This window comes from Lampris incognitus, chromosome 8 (genome assembly GCF_029633865.1).
Source record: "Lampris incognitus isolate fLamInc1 chromosome 8, fLamInc1.hap2, whole genome shotgun sequence".
Taxonomy (NCBI): domain Eukaryota; kingdom Metazoa; phylum Chordata; class Actinopteri; order Lampriformes; family Lampridae; genus Lampris; species Lampris incognitus.
The window spans coordinates 19,573,727-19,589,537 of NC_079218.1; the positions used below are offsets into that span (position 1 = coordinate 19,573,727).

At 43.3% G+C, this 15,811-nt stretch overlaps 1 pseudogene; it reads right to left on the reverse strand.

The window, feature by feature from the left end:
* Window positions 1-6,344: 6,344 nt before the first annotated feature.
* LOC130117394 (5S ribosomal RNA) lies at window positions 6,345-6,463 on the reverse strand (annotated as a pseudogene).
* Between the last annotated feature and the right edge of the window lie 9,348 nt (window positions 6,464-15,811).

Below are 15,811 nucleotides of genomic sequence, written 5' to 3' on the forward strand. Positions count from 1 at the left end.
TAATTCCATTATAATTTCATTATCCTCTTTTAATGTTGTATTCTGTAAATTGTGTAAACACAACATCCATTGCACGTTGTCCATCTTGGGAGAGAGATCCCTCCTCTCTTGCTCTCCCTGAGGTTTCTTCCTATTTTTTCTCCCTGTTAAAAGTTTTTTTAGGGAGTTGTTCCTTATCGGATGCGAGGGTTTAAGGACAGGATGTTGTGTTGCTGTAAAACCCCTTGATGCAAATTAGTAATTTGTGGTATTGGGCTATACAAATAAAATTGACTTGACCTGCACTATATTTATGACTGAGGCAATATAAAGCTAGGCGTTTCAAACAGTGATTTTAAATTTGGAAAATCTATCACCTGGGCTGATGTAAAGCTTAACTGATGAAAACAAGACTTTTCTTCACTTTTCTATCTTACCAAGGGACAGGTTCAATGAAATGACTTGACAAATCGCCAGTCTCAAATTTAGTTCTAGTTGTATATATATACGTAGGAGTATACACTACCGTTCAAAAGTTTGGGATCACCCAAACAATTTTGTGTTTTCCATGAAAAGTCACACTTATTCACCACCATATGTTGTGAAATGAATAGAAAATAGAGTCAAGACATTGACAAGGTTAGAAATAATGATTTGTATTTGAAATAAGATTTTTTTTTACATCAAACTTTGCTTTCGTCAAAGAATCCTCCATTTGCAGCAATTACAGCATTGCAGACCTTTGGCATTCTAGCTGTTAATTTGTTGAGGTAATCTGGAGAAATTGCACCCCACGCTTCCAGAAGCAGCTCCCACAAGTTGGATTGGTTGGATGGGCACTTCTTTGAGCAGATTGAGTTTCTGGAGCATCACATTTGTGGGGTCAATTAAACGCTCAAAATGGCCAGAAAAAGAGAACTTTCATCTGAAACTCGACAGTCTATTCTTGTTCTTAGAAATGAAGGCTATTCCATGCGAGAAATTGCTAAGAAATTGAAGATTTCCTACACCGGTGTGTACTACTCCCTTCAGAGGACAGCACAAACAGGCTCTAACCAGAGTAGAAAAAGAAGTGGGAGGCCGCGTTGCACAACTGAGCAAGAAGATAAGTACATTAGAGTCTCTAGTTTGAGAAACAGACGCCTCACAGGTCCCCAACTGGCATCTTCATTAAATAGTACCTGTTAGAGCCTGTTTGTGCTGTCCTCTGAAGGGAGTAGTACACACCGGTGTAGGAAATCTTCAATTTCTTAGCAATTTCTCGCATGGAATAGCCTTCATTTCTAAGAACAAGAATAGACTGTCGAGTTTCAGATGAAAGTTCTCTTTTTCTGGCCATTTTGAGCGTTTAATTGACCCCACAAATGTGATGCTCCAGAAACTCAATCTGCTCAAAGAAGTGCCCATCCAACCAATCCAACTTGTGGGAGCTGCTTCTGGAAGCGTGGGGTGCAATTTCTCCAGATTACCTCAACAAATTAACAGCTAGAATGCCAAAGGTCTGCAATGCTGTAATTGCTGCAAATGGAGGATTCTTTGACGAAAGCAAAGTTTGATGTAAAAAAAATCTTATTTCAAATACAAATCATTATTTCTAACCTTGTCAATGTCTTGACTCTATTTTCTATTCATTTCACAACATATGGTGGTGAATAAGTGTGACTTTTCATGGAAAACACGAAATTGTTTGGGTGATCCCAAACTTTTGAACGGTAGTGTATATCACTATGGTTGTGTATTTCAGCATGTTATTTTTGCTAATATTACAATGTGGGGTACAAGAGAGAGCTGTTCAGGTAGTAGTAAGCAGTAAGTATAAAGTAGTAAGAAGTAAGTAGAAAGACGTAAGTAGAAAGAAGTAAGCAGAAAGTAGTAGGTCGAAAGTAGGAAGTAGTAAGAAGTAATTAGTAAGTAGAAAGTAGTAAGAAGTAGGAAGGTAGTAAGAATTAAGTAGAAAGTAATAAGAAAGTAGAAAGTAGTAAGAAAATAGCAAGTATAAAATAGTAAGTAGTAAGTAGAAAGTAGTAAGAGGTAAGTAGTAAGTAGAAAGAAGTAGAAAGTAGTAAGTAGAAGTAAAAAGTAGTAATAAGTAAGTAGTAGGAATAAAGTAGTAAGTAGTGACAATTAAGTAGTAACACGTACATAGAAAGTAGTAGGTAGAAGTAGTAATAAGTAATAAGTGGAAAGTAGTAAGTAGTCAGTAGAACGTAGTAGGTAGTAAGGAGTAAGAAGTGGTAAGAATTATGTAGTTAGTAGTAAGAAGTAAGTAATAAGTAGTAAGTAGTAAGAAGTAAGTAGTAGAAATTGGTAAGTAGTAGGTAGAAAGTAGTAACTAGTAATGAAAACCACTTTGTTCGACATTTTATTCTTACAACAAATTTGTTCTCTCCATTTAACCCATTCTATTGTATAGGAGCAGTGGGCAGCTGCAGCACCCGGGGACCAACTCCAGTTCTTTCCATTGCCTTGCTCAGGGGCACAGACAGGAGTATTATCCCTAACATGCATGTCTTTTTGATGGTGGGAGGAAACCGGAGCACCCGGAGGAAACCCACACAGACACAGGGAGAACATGCAAACTCCACACAGAAAGGACCTGGGATGGCCTGGGGTTCGAACCCAAGACCTTCTTACTGTGGGGCAACAGTGCTAACCACTGGGCCACCGTGCCGCCCTAGTTAGTAGTAAGTACTAAGTATGTAGAAAGTACTAAGTAGTAAATAAAAAGTAGTAAGTCGTAAATAGGTGGGATGACAGAAACTTGTTTACTGCCCTCATTGTGTCAGCAGCTATCCTCATATCCTATCAAAGGTCATGCTGTGGTCCTCAGTTCATCATCTGAGACAACAAGATCAGAATTTTGGCAAAGGACAAATTTTAAACAGGGGTAAATCTTGAAAGGCTGCTTCATTAACAGAACCTGCTGGACACTCTAGCCTGTATACAGTACTACAAACACAAGCTACAAACCTGAGGACTTGTTAAACATTTCAAATGTGTAACAGCTCCATCCATCCATCCATCCATAGCGAGTGCCCTAAAATTGCATGGTGAATTCAGATACAAAGATTCGTGACTATTGAAGAGTTGGATGTTTTTCAACACGCACTAACACAAATGCTGTTTGGACACCTGCAAACAGAATGAATTCAGACCCACTTTCTGCCCACTATGATGTGTTTACATGGAACCTTTCATTCCATTAACAGTCAAAATAGTAGGCCAATTAGACTTAACATGCCATGTGTAACTACCTCCAAACCCAATTAGCCCTACATTTCATTTGGTATGAAAAAGCTTTGATGATCTGTTCAATTAAAGAATACTATTAACTATGCAAGTGCTTATACTAAGCACTTTCACGGTGGACTACATAAAATTCTTCCATAGTGAATTTTTATTTTCATGGTGGAAGTGACTTCATCCAGTAAATGTAGTCTAGGGGAAATTTATGGGCATCCACACACACACAATACACAATCCCAATGCTTTCATCAAGTGTTCAAACCTGACATGAAGTTAACTCTCATATCTTGTACTTGAATTATCTATACAGATGTGCGGGCAGTGTTTTATCAGAGAATACATCATATGATGTAAACGTGAGGAATCAAAGGAATTTTCTTCCATGTGGCTATTTTTCCCCTCAAAATTCAATTGTGTTATTCACACGTTAGGGTTGCCAATAAAGCCATGTAGCCGTGGTCCATACAGTGTGGTCGAAAATACATTTTGGGTATTATTTTATAGAATTAGCTCATGACGATAATACATATGCATGTATGCATATCCGCGCTGTATATTCCTAAACATGTTTTTGGCCTGAACGAGTGTGTTTAACTACAGTATTTGCATGTGTTGTTTTCCTCTCTGCAGTCCTCACATCTATAATCCCTTTTATTGAAATCCGTGTCACCTGCCGTCTGCGCAGTCCAGCACCCTAAAGCATTAGACGGCTGGCATAGTGACGGGCACTGCAGTGAGGAGAGGGAGAGAGAGCGAGAGAGAGCAAGAGAGAGAGAGAGAGAGAGAGAGAGGGAGAGAGAAAGAGTTGAGAGGAGAGAACGAGACTACAGATTCATTGTCACTAATGCCCATCTCTTTCCATCTTAGTCGGTTATGTGCACGTTTGTCATATGCAAAAATAACTTGTACGTGTCACATGTGCAACGCCACGGATCATCTATGAGAACGATAACAAAAAAGTTCAACATCGCAGATGCTAAGACAGTAAAAACGTGATCACCCCACTTTGACGAATATTTGAAGTTTTATATATATATATATATATATATATATATATATATATATATATATATATATATATAAAACTTTGTTAGAAGAAACACTCAACAGTAGGGAAAGTGCTCAACAAATAAGGAGCAAAATAATCCAGTGAGTCAAGTATATTCTTTATGAGAAAGTACAAGCCTGTTTCATGCCATATACACTATATGGACAAAAGTATTGGGACACACCTCTTAATCATTGAATTCAGTTGTTTCATTCAGACCCATTGCCACAGGTGTATACAATCAAGCAGCTAGCCATGCTGTCTGCATTTACAAACATTTGTGAAAGAATGGGTCGTTCTGAAGAACTCAGTGAATTCAAGCACGGTGCTGTCATAGGATAACACCTTTGTAAGTGGTATTATTGAAAAGTGGAAGCGTTTAGGAACAACAGCAACTCAGCCACGAAGTGGCACACCACGTAAGGTCACACAGCGGGGTCAACGAGTGCTGAGGCGCATAGTGCGTAAAAGTCACCATCGTCTGTTGACTCAATAACTGCAGAGTTCCAAACTTCCTCTGGCATTAACATCAGCACAAAAACTGTGTGCCGGGAGCTTCATGGAATGGGTTTCCATGGCCGAGCAGCTGCATGCAAGCCTTACATCACCAAGCACAACACCAAGCATCGGATGGAGTGGTGTAAAGCACGCTGCCACTGCACTCTGGAGCAGTGGAAACGTGTTCTGTGGAGTGATAAATCACGTTTCTCCGTCTCGCAGTCTGACGGATGAGTCTGGGTTTGGCGGATGCCAGGAGAACATTACCTGCCTGACTGCATTGTGCTAACTGTAAAGTTTGGTGGAGGAGGGATAAGAGTATGGGGTTGTTTTTCAGGGGTTGGGCTAGGCCCCTTAGTTCCAGTGAAGGGAAATCTTAATGCTTCAGCATACCAAGACATTTTGAACAATCCTATTCTATACTTCCAAGACATTTTGAACAATTCATTCTATGCTTCCAACTTTGTGGGAACAGTTGGGAGAGGGCCCTTTTCTGTTCCAGCATAACTGTGCCCCAGTGCACAAAGCAAGGTCCATTAAGACATGGTTGGGTGAGTTTGGTGTGGAAGAACTTGACTGGACCGCACAGAGCCCTGACCTCAACCCCATCCAACACCTTTGGGATGAACTAGAACGGAGATTGCGAGCCAGGTCTTCTCGTCCAACATCAATGCCTGACCTCACAAATGCTCTTCTGAATGAATGGGCAAAAATTCCCACAGACACACTCCAAAATCTTGTAGAAAGCCTTCCCAGAAGAGTGGAAGCTGTTATAGCTTTAAAGGGGGGACCAACTCCATATTAATGCCTATGGATTTAGAATGGGATGTCATAAAAGCTCCTTTAGGTATAATAGCCAGGTGTCCCAATACTTTTGTGCATATAGTGTGTGTGTGTGTGGGGGGGTGGGTGCTGAAGCGTCATGTGATGTAGGCTGAAAGGTACAGCCTACCAATTCCTGCATGTGTGACAAACCCGGGATAGGCCCCTCCTCGCGGTATTGACCGGACTTCACTTGTGAAGTTGGCGTAACCTGGGCAGCACTCAGCTGGCTAAAGCCTAACCGGACCGCGGACTGGCGGTTATAAAAATCCCACACATCCCTGGCTCGTAAGTGCCTAACAAGTGGGCAATCCAGACTCCCAATCCGACCATCACTTGGGTGCAACCTGTGGTGGATCCCATCATCTTCACTCGTGTGTTGCCATGGAACTAGATCCTCCCAGGCCAAGCAGTGTGGACCAGTGTCACGACCTGATCACCACTTTAATCAAGGCTTTAGCGAATGGATCCAAGTTTTTAAGCACACATCTTAATCTCGTGGAATGGATCCTCGGACACGAGAGACGCCAACGACGACGACGTGTGTGTGTGTGTGTGTGTGTGTATATATATATATATATACACATATAGGATAATAGATGGAATGGATGTGTTTCTATATATATCCATCCATTATCCAAACCGCTTATCCTGCTGTCAGGGTCGCGGGGATGCTGGAGCCTATCCCAGCAATCATTGGGCGGCAGGCAGGGATACACCCTGGACAGGCCACCAAGCCATCACAGGGCAAAGCTTACAGCACCTGATATTCCCAAGCAGTCTCCCATCCAAGTACTAACCAGGCCCGACCGTGCTTAGCTTCCGATAATAGACGAGATCAGGCGTTATCAGGATGGTTTTGCCGTATATATATATCAACACGGATACAGGAAAAAAGAACAGTGCCCTGCTGCCCAATCGCCGGGGTGGCCCACACCATCCGTCAGGAAAACAGGGTGGTGGACATGTTGGTTGAACGCTTGCCGCATGTTATACCCAGAGTCTATCAAATTACAATATTTTCTTTTGTGTTTTAGTTGTTGTTTCCCTTAAAGGACACCGTGGCAGCATAGCAAGTGTTCAGTTTTAGGGGAAAGAGTGAGATGGAAATGGAGCGAAGTTAAGCAGACCATGAGGGAGATACTAGGAGAGCGACAGTGAACAGGGGAGAGGAAAGCCAGAGGGAGAGAGGAAGAAGGTAGGATCGAGCAGAGAGAGCACTAGGCAATTTTACAAACCCCGTGACACATTAATTATTAACAAACTTGGGCTAAATGCGTAAACTCCCCCCCCCACCCACCAGTCCACCTCTTCTCTCCCTCCTCTATGTGCATGCACACACACACACACAAGACATGTGCAGAAGCACATGCATACCACGGAGGGAGGGTGTATGATGCCAGTAACACGGAGGAGGAGCATGTCAAGGGGCTGGAGAAGGTGTCAAACATAAGGCCGGGGGAGACAAGGGGGGAAAAAGGGGGTGAGGGAGAAAATAGAGGCAGTGCAGGTTGAGCAAAATATATGGAGGGCAAAACGCAGAGGAAGAGAAGTAGTTAAGCAAAAGGGTGACAGTGAGAAGACAATAGGAGGTGGTGAGGGAGAGAGAACGTGAGGCTGGGCAGTGGAGAGTGCTGGCACATCTCAAAATTCAAGTTTCACATTTTAGGTGTGGATCTCTCTCTTAAGAGAACAAGCTCAGTTCATTAAACAGAACTCAGACCGTGCAAGCAAGCAAGCAACATTAGTTCTGGTTTTAAAATGGCCAAAACATGCACTGCAGTAATCATCCTATCACCACCTGCAGATACGGTACAATCAAATTTACAGCAGTGGAACTAAATTCCCCCTTCGTTTGGCGGCCCATCCCCCTTTTAGCTCAGCTTGTTGCTAATCATTAATCGGTGGCCAGTCAGTTTAACATTGACTGTCCTCAAATCAGTCACGTCGAGCCGGGTCAACTTTATAGTGCTTTACACACACTACATGACATATATCTGGATGCATGCTCAATAATCCAGGTAAGAAAATCAAAGAAGGTTGAATCAGTTCATCTGGATACAACGTTTATTAGACAGATACGTTTCATCATTCAAGTGATGGAACATTGTATCCAGATGAACAGATCCAACCTTCTTTGATACATTAAATATAATTTACATTACAGTGAAAAATATATATATAAAAAAGTAATATGTTTTAAGTTGTTCTTTTATATATACATAGAAGTAGATGACCTGATATTACAGGAAAGGCTTTGTGTCCTCTACTGAAAAGGGTCAGTTACACTTCAGCTTGTTCGCTTGAATGAGGAACAGACCAAAGCCGCTGGTTAGAGGACCTGAACGAACCGGCGGTAATGTACGAGGACAGGGGTTCAGAAATGCACCCAGGGGCCACGCCGTGCAAGGCCTTGTTGACAAACGGTAATATGTCGAAATCCACTCTGTAGCTGACGGAGGGCCAATGTAATGATGCAAGGATAGCACTGATATGATATCTGTTTTCAGCTCGGGATAAGAGCCTCGTTGCAGCATTGTGGACCAGCTGGAGATGTGAAAGAGAAGCCTGGGTATGACTCTAACATATAATGCAATAATAAAATACAATACAATGCAATAATCAAGACAGGACGATATGAGGGTATGAATAACTTTCTTCAGGTCTGAGGAGGACAGAATGGTCCTGATGCAAGAGATAATTCCAAGTTGATAGAAGCTAGAGTTCAGTAGATTTTTATCTTGTTTGTCGAATTTTAAGGTAGAGTCAAATAACACACCAAGATGTTAAAACCAAGATATGTATGCCTATGCACGTGTGTGTGTTTGTGTTTGTGCATCAATTTCCAGAATGTTGCAACAAAATTACTGTCTCTTGTGTGCAGTGGCTGTGTGTATGCCTGTGTGTGTGTGTTTGTGCGTCAATTTCCAGAATGTTGCAACAAAATGACAGTGTTTGTTTGTGTGTGTGTGTGTGTGTGTTGGTGTGTGTATGCATGTGTTTACGTGTGTGTGTGTGTTCATGTGTGTGTATGCCTCTGTGTATCTGTGTGTTTGTGTGTGTGTGTGTGTGCGTGCGTGCGTGCGTGCGCATGTTTGTGTGTCAATTTACAGAATGTTGCAACAGAAGGACCGAGTGTGTCTCTTTGGGTGCAGTGTATGCCTGTGTGTATGTGTGTGTGTGTGTGTGTGTGTGTGTTCATGTGTGTTCATGTGTGAATGTGTGTCGGGGTTGTTGCAGGCGCTGCCTGAGCGGTCACTCTGCCCCTCAGGCGGTAGTGTGCGTTTGGCAGAGAATGGATCCTCCCCCAGGAGTGTGGAGAGGAAGTGTATGTGTGTGTCCCTGCAACACTTATGCTGCAGTCTGTCCTCATCCACTCTCACAACAGGCGTGTTGTCGCTGTCACATATAGACCTATTCAGAAGCAGCAAGACTGTAATGCGGGAAATTGTCTGTGTTACAAGTACCATTCATAACTACCATATTGAGTACCATTTGTAAAAGGGGATTGTAATCCATCATCCAAAATTTGAAATAGAAAATTAAAATAAAAGCTATCATATTAAGGAATTGCTTGAAATCAAAATTCCGTGTAAAAATCACTCCAAAAATCAAAACCAACAAAAGGCACTATAAAACTTTAAGGTGTTTTCTTTGTCATTGAAACATGGGTGGACCATTCTGAAGTGGCGTCATCCCTCAAGTAGATGGGCCATGGTCAATGCTTCATGGCCACGCCGCCATAAAAATCCTACCAAAACCTAGATTACTAGAACCTAATCTAGTATCCCCCTTCAGATTACCCTTCAGATTATCTAGCACTAGGTTCAAATACTTGGGAATTAATATTACTAGCTAAATCCTCTCCCTACATGAGGAAAATCTCATAACTTTAACAACTAAAGAGAAAACTGATCTACAGAGATGGAACAGCTAACCCCTCTCTTTAGCAGGTAGAGTACAATCCATTAAAATGAATGTGCTCCCAGATAATTATACTTATTTCAATGTTTACCAATTTTTCTACCTAAACACTTTTTTCGTCAATTGGATTCAATATTTCAACTTGAATATGGGGGGGGGGGGTAAAACCCCAAAAATTTCTAAATCACTGCTCCAGAGGGGTACTGGAGGGCATGCTCCAATTATCGGGGCATCACACTGCTCATCCTCCCTGGGAAAGTCTACTCTTGAGTGCTGGAAAGGAGGCTCCAACCGATTGTCAAAACTCAGATCCAGGAGGAACAACGCGGATTCTGTCCTGGCTGTGGAACTATGGACCAACTCTTTACTATTGCGTAAGTGCTGGGGGAGGCATGGGAGTTTGACCAGCTAGTCTAAATGTGTTTTGTGGACTTGGAGAAGGCTTACGACCATGTACCCCGGGGCACTCTGTGGGGGGTACTGCGGGAGTATGGGGTACCAAGGCAGTTGCTACAAGCCATCCGGTCCTTGTATAACTAAAGTGAGAGCTGTGTTTGTATTCTCAGCACAAATCCAAACACGTTTTCTGTGGGTGTTAGACCAGCGTTTCTCAAACTTCTCCGGGCGGACCACTTGTCCTGCATGTTTTAGATCTCTCCCTGCTCCAACACAGCTGATTCAAATGATCAACTCGTTATGAGCTCCCGAAGCTGCCTAATAACAAACCTGATCATTTAAATCAGCTGTGTTGGAGCAGGGAGAGATCTAAAACATGCAGGACAAGTGGCCCGCCAGGAGAGGTTTGAGAAACGCTGTGTTAGACTCTGCCAAGATTGTCCCTCGTCTCCAATTCTGTTTGTGATATTCATGGACAGGATCTCAAGGTGCAGCCAAGATGAGGAGTGTGTCCATTTTGGGAACCTCAGAACTGCATCTCTGCTCATCGCAGATGATGTGGTTTTGTTGGCTTCATCAGAACGCAACCTCTAGCACGCACTGGGGCGGTTTGCAGCTGAGTGTGAAATGACCGCGATGAGAGTCAGCACCTCCAAGTCTGAGGCCATGGTTCTCTACCGGTAAATGGTGGATTGCTCCCTCCGGGTTGGGGATGAGTTTTTGCCTCAAGTAAAGGAGTTCAAGTATCTTGGGGTCTTGTTCATGAGTGAGGGTAGGATGGAATGGGAGATTGACAGGCAGATCAGTGCAGCATCAGCAGTAATGTGAATGTTGTACCAGACCATTGTGGTGAAGAGGGAGCTGAGCTGGAAGGCAAAGCTCTCAATTTACCAGTCAATCTTCGATCCAGCCCTCACCTATGGTCATGAGCTTTGGATACAAGCGGGTGGAATTAGTTTCCTCTGCAGGGTGTCTGGGCTCAGCCTTAGAAATAGGGTGAGGAGCTCGGACATCCGGAGGAAGCTCAGAGTAGAGCCGCTGCTCCTTCGTGTTGAAAGGAGCCAGTTGAGGTGGTTCGGGCATCTGATTAGGATGACTCCTGTGGGCCTTCCTTTGGAGGTTTTCCAGGTACATTCAACTGGGAGGAGACCCTGGGATAGGCCCAGAACTCACTTGAGGGACTACATGTCCAATCTGGCCTGGGAACACCTTGGGATCCCTGAAGAGGAGCTGGAGGGTGTTGCCGGGGAGAGGGTCATCTGCAGTGCCCTACTTAGCTTGCAGCCACTGTGACCCGACCCCAGAGAAGCAGCTGATGGTGAGATGAGATGAGATGCTCCAGATGGGGAGTCACAGGGGGGACTCGGTCTACCGAATTTTCAGTCATATTACTGGGCAGCTAAAATACATAAAATTGCGCCCTGGTTCTCGGATACAGATACTAAGTGGATCCAACTGGAAGTTAACTCTTGTCACTCCTTGCCCTTAAAAGCCCTGGCATGTAGCAGCCTTCCACTTAAACCTAGACAGCACCCCTCTAACCCCACAGTAATTTACCAGTGGCGGCTGGCCAGTACAGGGTGCTGGGGCATTGCCCCCTTCAAACATCAAGAGATGAAAATCTACTTAGACATGTTAAATATAATTTAGTTGTATAGTGCAAATTATGAAATAAGTGTTTTTCAGTCTGTGAGCACCTGTCAGCAGCCATTAAATATTGGTTCCAAATGGTATTTGGTTGATTTCTGTCTGAATACATATACTTCCTGGGTGAGGGGCGCTGGCCAAACCATACCTTATGTAAGTCCTCCAACTTTTGGCGAGCAGGTGACCAGAGGCTGCTGTCTAATTGGTTTCTTCAGATTTTCCATGGGGCGCACAGACACTCCCACTTTTATTCGCAGCAAATTTGTATTGTTTTAATGTTTTTTGATCTAACGTGATTGGACAATTTTTGTGGCTGTCAAGCATGTTCACACCCACCACGACGCCTTGTCTCCACTGTCAACCATCCACCGTCTACGAACTCTGATAAAAGCTATAGGCTACATTGTCCTTTGTAACAACTCTGTGACTGTGTGGACATTAAAGCAGCGTCAGGTGAGCTGCGCAAAGGTAAATTGTGCCCCCCCCCCAAAAAAAAAAAATTAGCACCAGCCACCACTGGTAATTACCACCTTGAAGCTCTGGCTATGAATTAGGCAAAAGTTCGGCTGGACTTCTCTGCCCCTAGCTACACCTATTTGTAACAACCAATTCCTTCTACCAGCCAAGACTGATTCAAGATTTGCCGCCTGGCATAGACAAGGCCTATCCTGCTTGGATGACCTTTATGTTGGTTGTATGTTTGCTAGCTTAGCACAGGTCATTCCACATTCAACCTTCAGCACACTGATTTGTTTAGGTATCTCCAAATTCATAACTGCTAAATCCAACACCTTAGCATTTCCGCAGGCTCCACTGGCCTTGGGCATTGACCATCTCCTTGCAGTGCCTGACTTGTCAAAAGGCCACATTTCTTTCATATAGGTTTTTTTTTTTATCAGCAGTGACGCCCCCCTGATCTGCATAAGATCAAGACAGATTGAGAGACTGAACTGGGTATCACTTTTTCAGATGAATGGTGGTGGTGGGACGTTGCATTTGATGCACTAAACTCATCCTCCTCCTGTGCAAGGTGTAGCCTCATCCAGTTCAAAGTATTTCATAGGATTCATCTTAGTAAAGCTGGATTATTGAAGATCTATCCAAACCTCTCTGATATTTGTGACAGATGTTCTCAGGTACCAGCAGACTTGACTCATATGTTCTGGTCATGCCCGAGCTTGGTGGAATATTGGAGGTCTTTTTTGACCTTATATCGGAGATATTGGAGCTGATTCTGGACTCATCACCTCAGATGCTATCTTTGGTGTCCCTGAGGAGGATGTTAGAATGACTGCAAAACAAACTAACGTAATCGCCTTTGCCTCTAATTGCCCATCGTCGAATTCTCGTCTTATGGAAGTATTGCTCACCCCACTAAAACATGTCCTGGTTGCGGGACTTAATGTCATTTCTGAAATTGGAAAAGATCAAATTTGTTGTCCGTGGCTCAGCTGAAAAATTTTAAACACTGGCAGCCTCTCATCTCTCACTTCGAAACGATACAAACACTTGACTAGAGTGTTGGAAGTAAGATTGGCTGTAGATAACTGGATTGTTCTGCGGGGGTATATGCATGCATATGCATATAGCTGTGTGTATGTAGCAGAGGAGGTTTCTATAAGACAACAGGTGAAGCAGTGCTTCGGCAAAAAAAAAAAAAACAACAACACACATATCACATATCACATATTTTCTTAGATGCAAACATTTCATTAGAATGTCTATTTCCTCTGTGAATCGAACAAAAAAGTGTCACTGTTAAAAAAAAATGCGTCGTGGGTATTGCACAACACAGTGTCCTCTTCAGGTGACACAGGGGAGTGTTCTGCCTCACTAACCCATCCATCCATCCATCCATCCATTAGCCGAACCGCTTATCTCGCTCTCAGGGTCGTGGGGATGTTGGGGGCCTATCCCAGTCGTCAATGGGCGGCAGGTGGGGAGACACCCTGGACAGGACACCAGGCCATCACACAGGGCCGACATACACACATACACACACACACACACACACACACACACACACACACACACACACACACACACACACACACACACACACACACACACATACACACATACACACACACACATTCATACCTAGGAGCAATTTAGCATGGCCGATTCACCTGACCTACATGTCTTTTGACTGTGGGAGGAAACCGGAGCACAAGGAGGGAACCCACGCAGACACGGGGAGAACATGCAAACTCCACACAGAGGACGACCTGGGACCACCCTCAAGGTTGGACTACCCCGGGGCTTGAACTCAGAACCTTCTTGCTGTGAGGCGACCGCGCTACCCACTGCGCCACCATGCTGCCCTGCTTGTGAAGCGACTGCGCTAACCACTGTGCAAATTTTCTTTTCTTCCCATTTTTTTCTCCCCAATTGTACATAGCCAATTGCCCCACTCTTATCCACATTCGGCTTCCCACATGCAGACACGGTGAATTGTGTCTATGGAGCAGTTGGATGCGCCTTCCCAAAAAGAAACTCTTACTGTGGTGCTAAACCCAAAAAACATATACTTCAAAAACCACATCCAAAGATGTAGGGTAGCCCTCACCAATTTGAAAAAGGACAGGGGCGGTGCCTCATTTTCACCAATTTATTGGTGAGTGCTACCCTACATCCTTAGATATATGTGGTTTTTGAAGGCCAATTGTGTCTGTAGGGACGCCCGACCAAGCCAGAGGTAACACGGGGATTCGAACCAGCTATTCCCATGTTGGTAGGCAATGAAATAGACCGCTACATTACCCAGACACCAAAACCACTGCGCTAACCCAATGTAAGTGAATTTAGTAAGTTGATGTACTTTACACGTTGTTGATTGGACAGTTATGGTTTACAACACGTTTTAATGCCCATCCAGCTTCACCTAGTCTTTCCTCCACCTGAAAATGATTGACACCTGTCTAACCAATCACAGAACACCAGTTCATCCTTTCTGTTCCTAGCTACCTTTTTCCTGACTTTGCGAGTTTACCAATGATTCATAGCAGAAGCCGGTTTTGCTCTTCCGGTTGAACACGTGTTTACATTTGCATAGCTACCAGGGACGCTGTAAACGCCGGGGTCTAGCCATGGATGAGGTACAAATAGACAAAAAAAAACGGAGGTGGATACACACTAAAGATGTTTTAAAAAGTCGTGAGGACACTACTGTAACAGTGCCTCATCCGTCACTTCTCATGGAGTGGGTCGATGACATGAGACAGTGGCCCAATGTGAGCTACATCGATATTGTTAATTACCTTGTGTTTTCTGAAGGTGTTGATGGCGAAGAATTACGCAATTACAAAAGCACGGAGGCATGTAAACCTGCACAGTAACAAAATAGGTAAAGTCCTGTTACAAAAACACAGCGACTTTGTATTTCTGAAAGCAGCAGTAGAGCCCAGCCAAAGCATCAATCAAGCTAAACATACAGCGTGGGTCATGCTGAAGGAAAGTGGAGTCATGGAGACAGTCGGCTGTTCGTGCATTGCCGGGTTAGGGAAGTCATGTAGCCATGCAGCAGCTATTCTGTGGAAGGTATTCACAAAACCAAATACCTCCTCTCTACTGTTGAATTCAAATCACTCTCATCATACTGTCCATTCTGTTACATATGTGTTATGATACTGTAAACCAGTGGTGGAAGAAGTATTCAGATCTTTCACTGCAGTAAAAGTACCAATACAGCAATGTAAAAATATTCCATTACAAGTAAAAGTCCTGCATGATAAATCTATTACAGTAAAAGTCCATAAGTATTGTGAGTTTGACGTAGTTAACATATTGCAGTAAAAGCAGTGGCTTGGTCCCTCTGACTCAAATGTAAGTATATGTGACATCATAAGAAAATAAAATTGTATTTAAATACAGTACTTGAGTAAATATACTTGGTTACTCTCCATCACTGACTGTATATATCTTAGCACATTCATACCTACTTCTACCGTTTATTCTAAAATATATCATACATACAGTATGTACATTACACAGCACTTTACTGCTTCTTTTGCACGTCTGGTTAGATGCTAAACTGCATTTCGTTGTCTCGGGAATTGATTATGTGCAATAACAATATAGTTGAATGTAATCTAATATACTTATGTTCATGCCTAATAGTACTTTCACTAGTATTTGGAGAAATTATGAAGACACTATTGATGCCATTATTTTAGGTGCAGAATGCAGTGGTCAGTGGAAAGACAGGACTTGCATGTACAGATGAACCGCGCGGGTGGAATGCAGGGACAT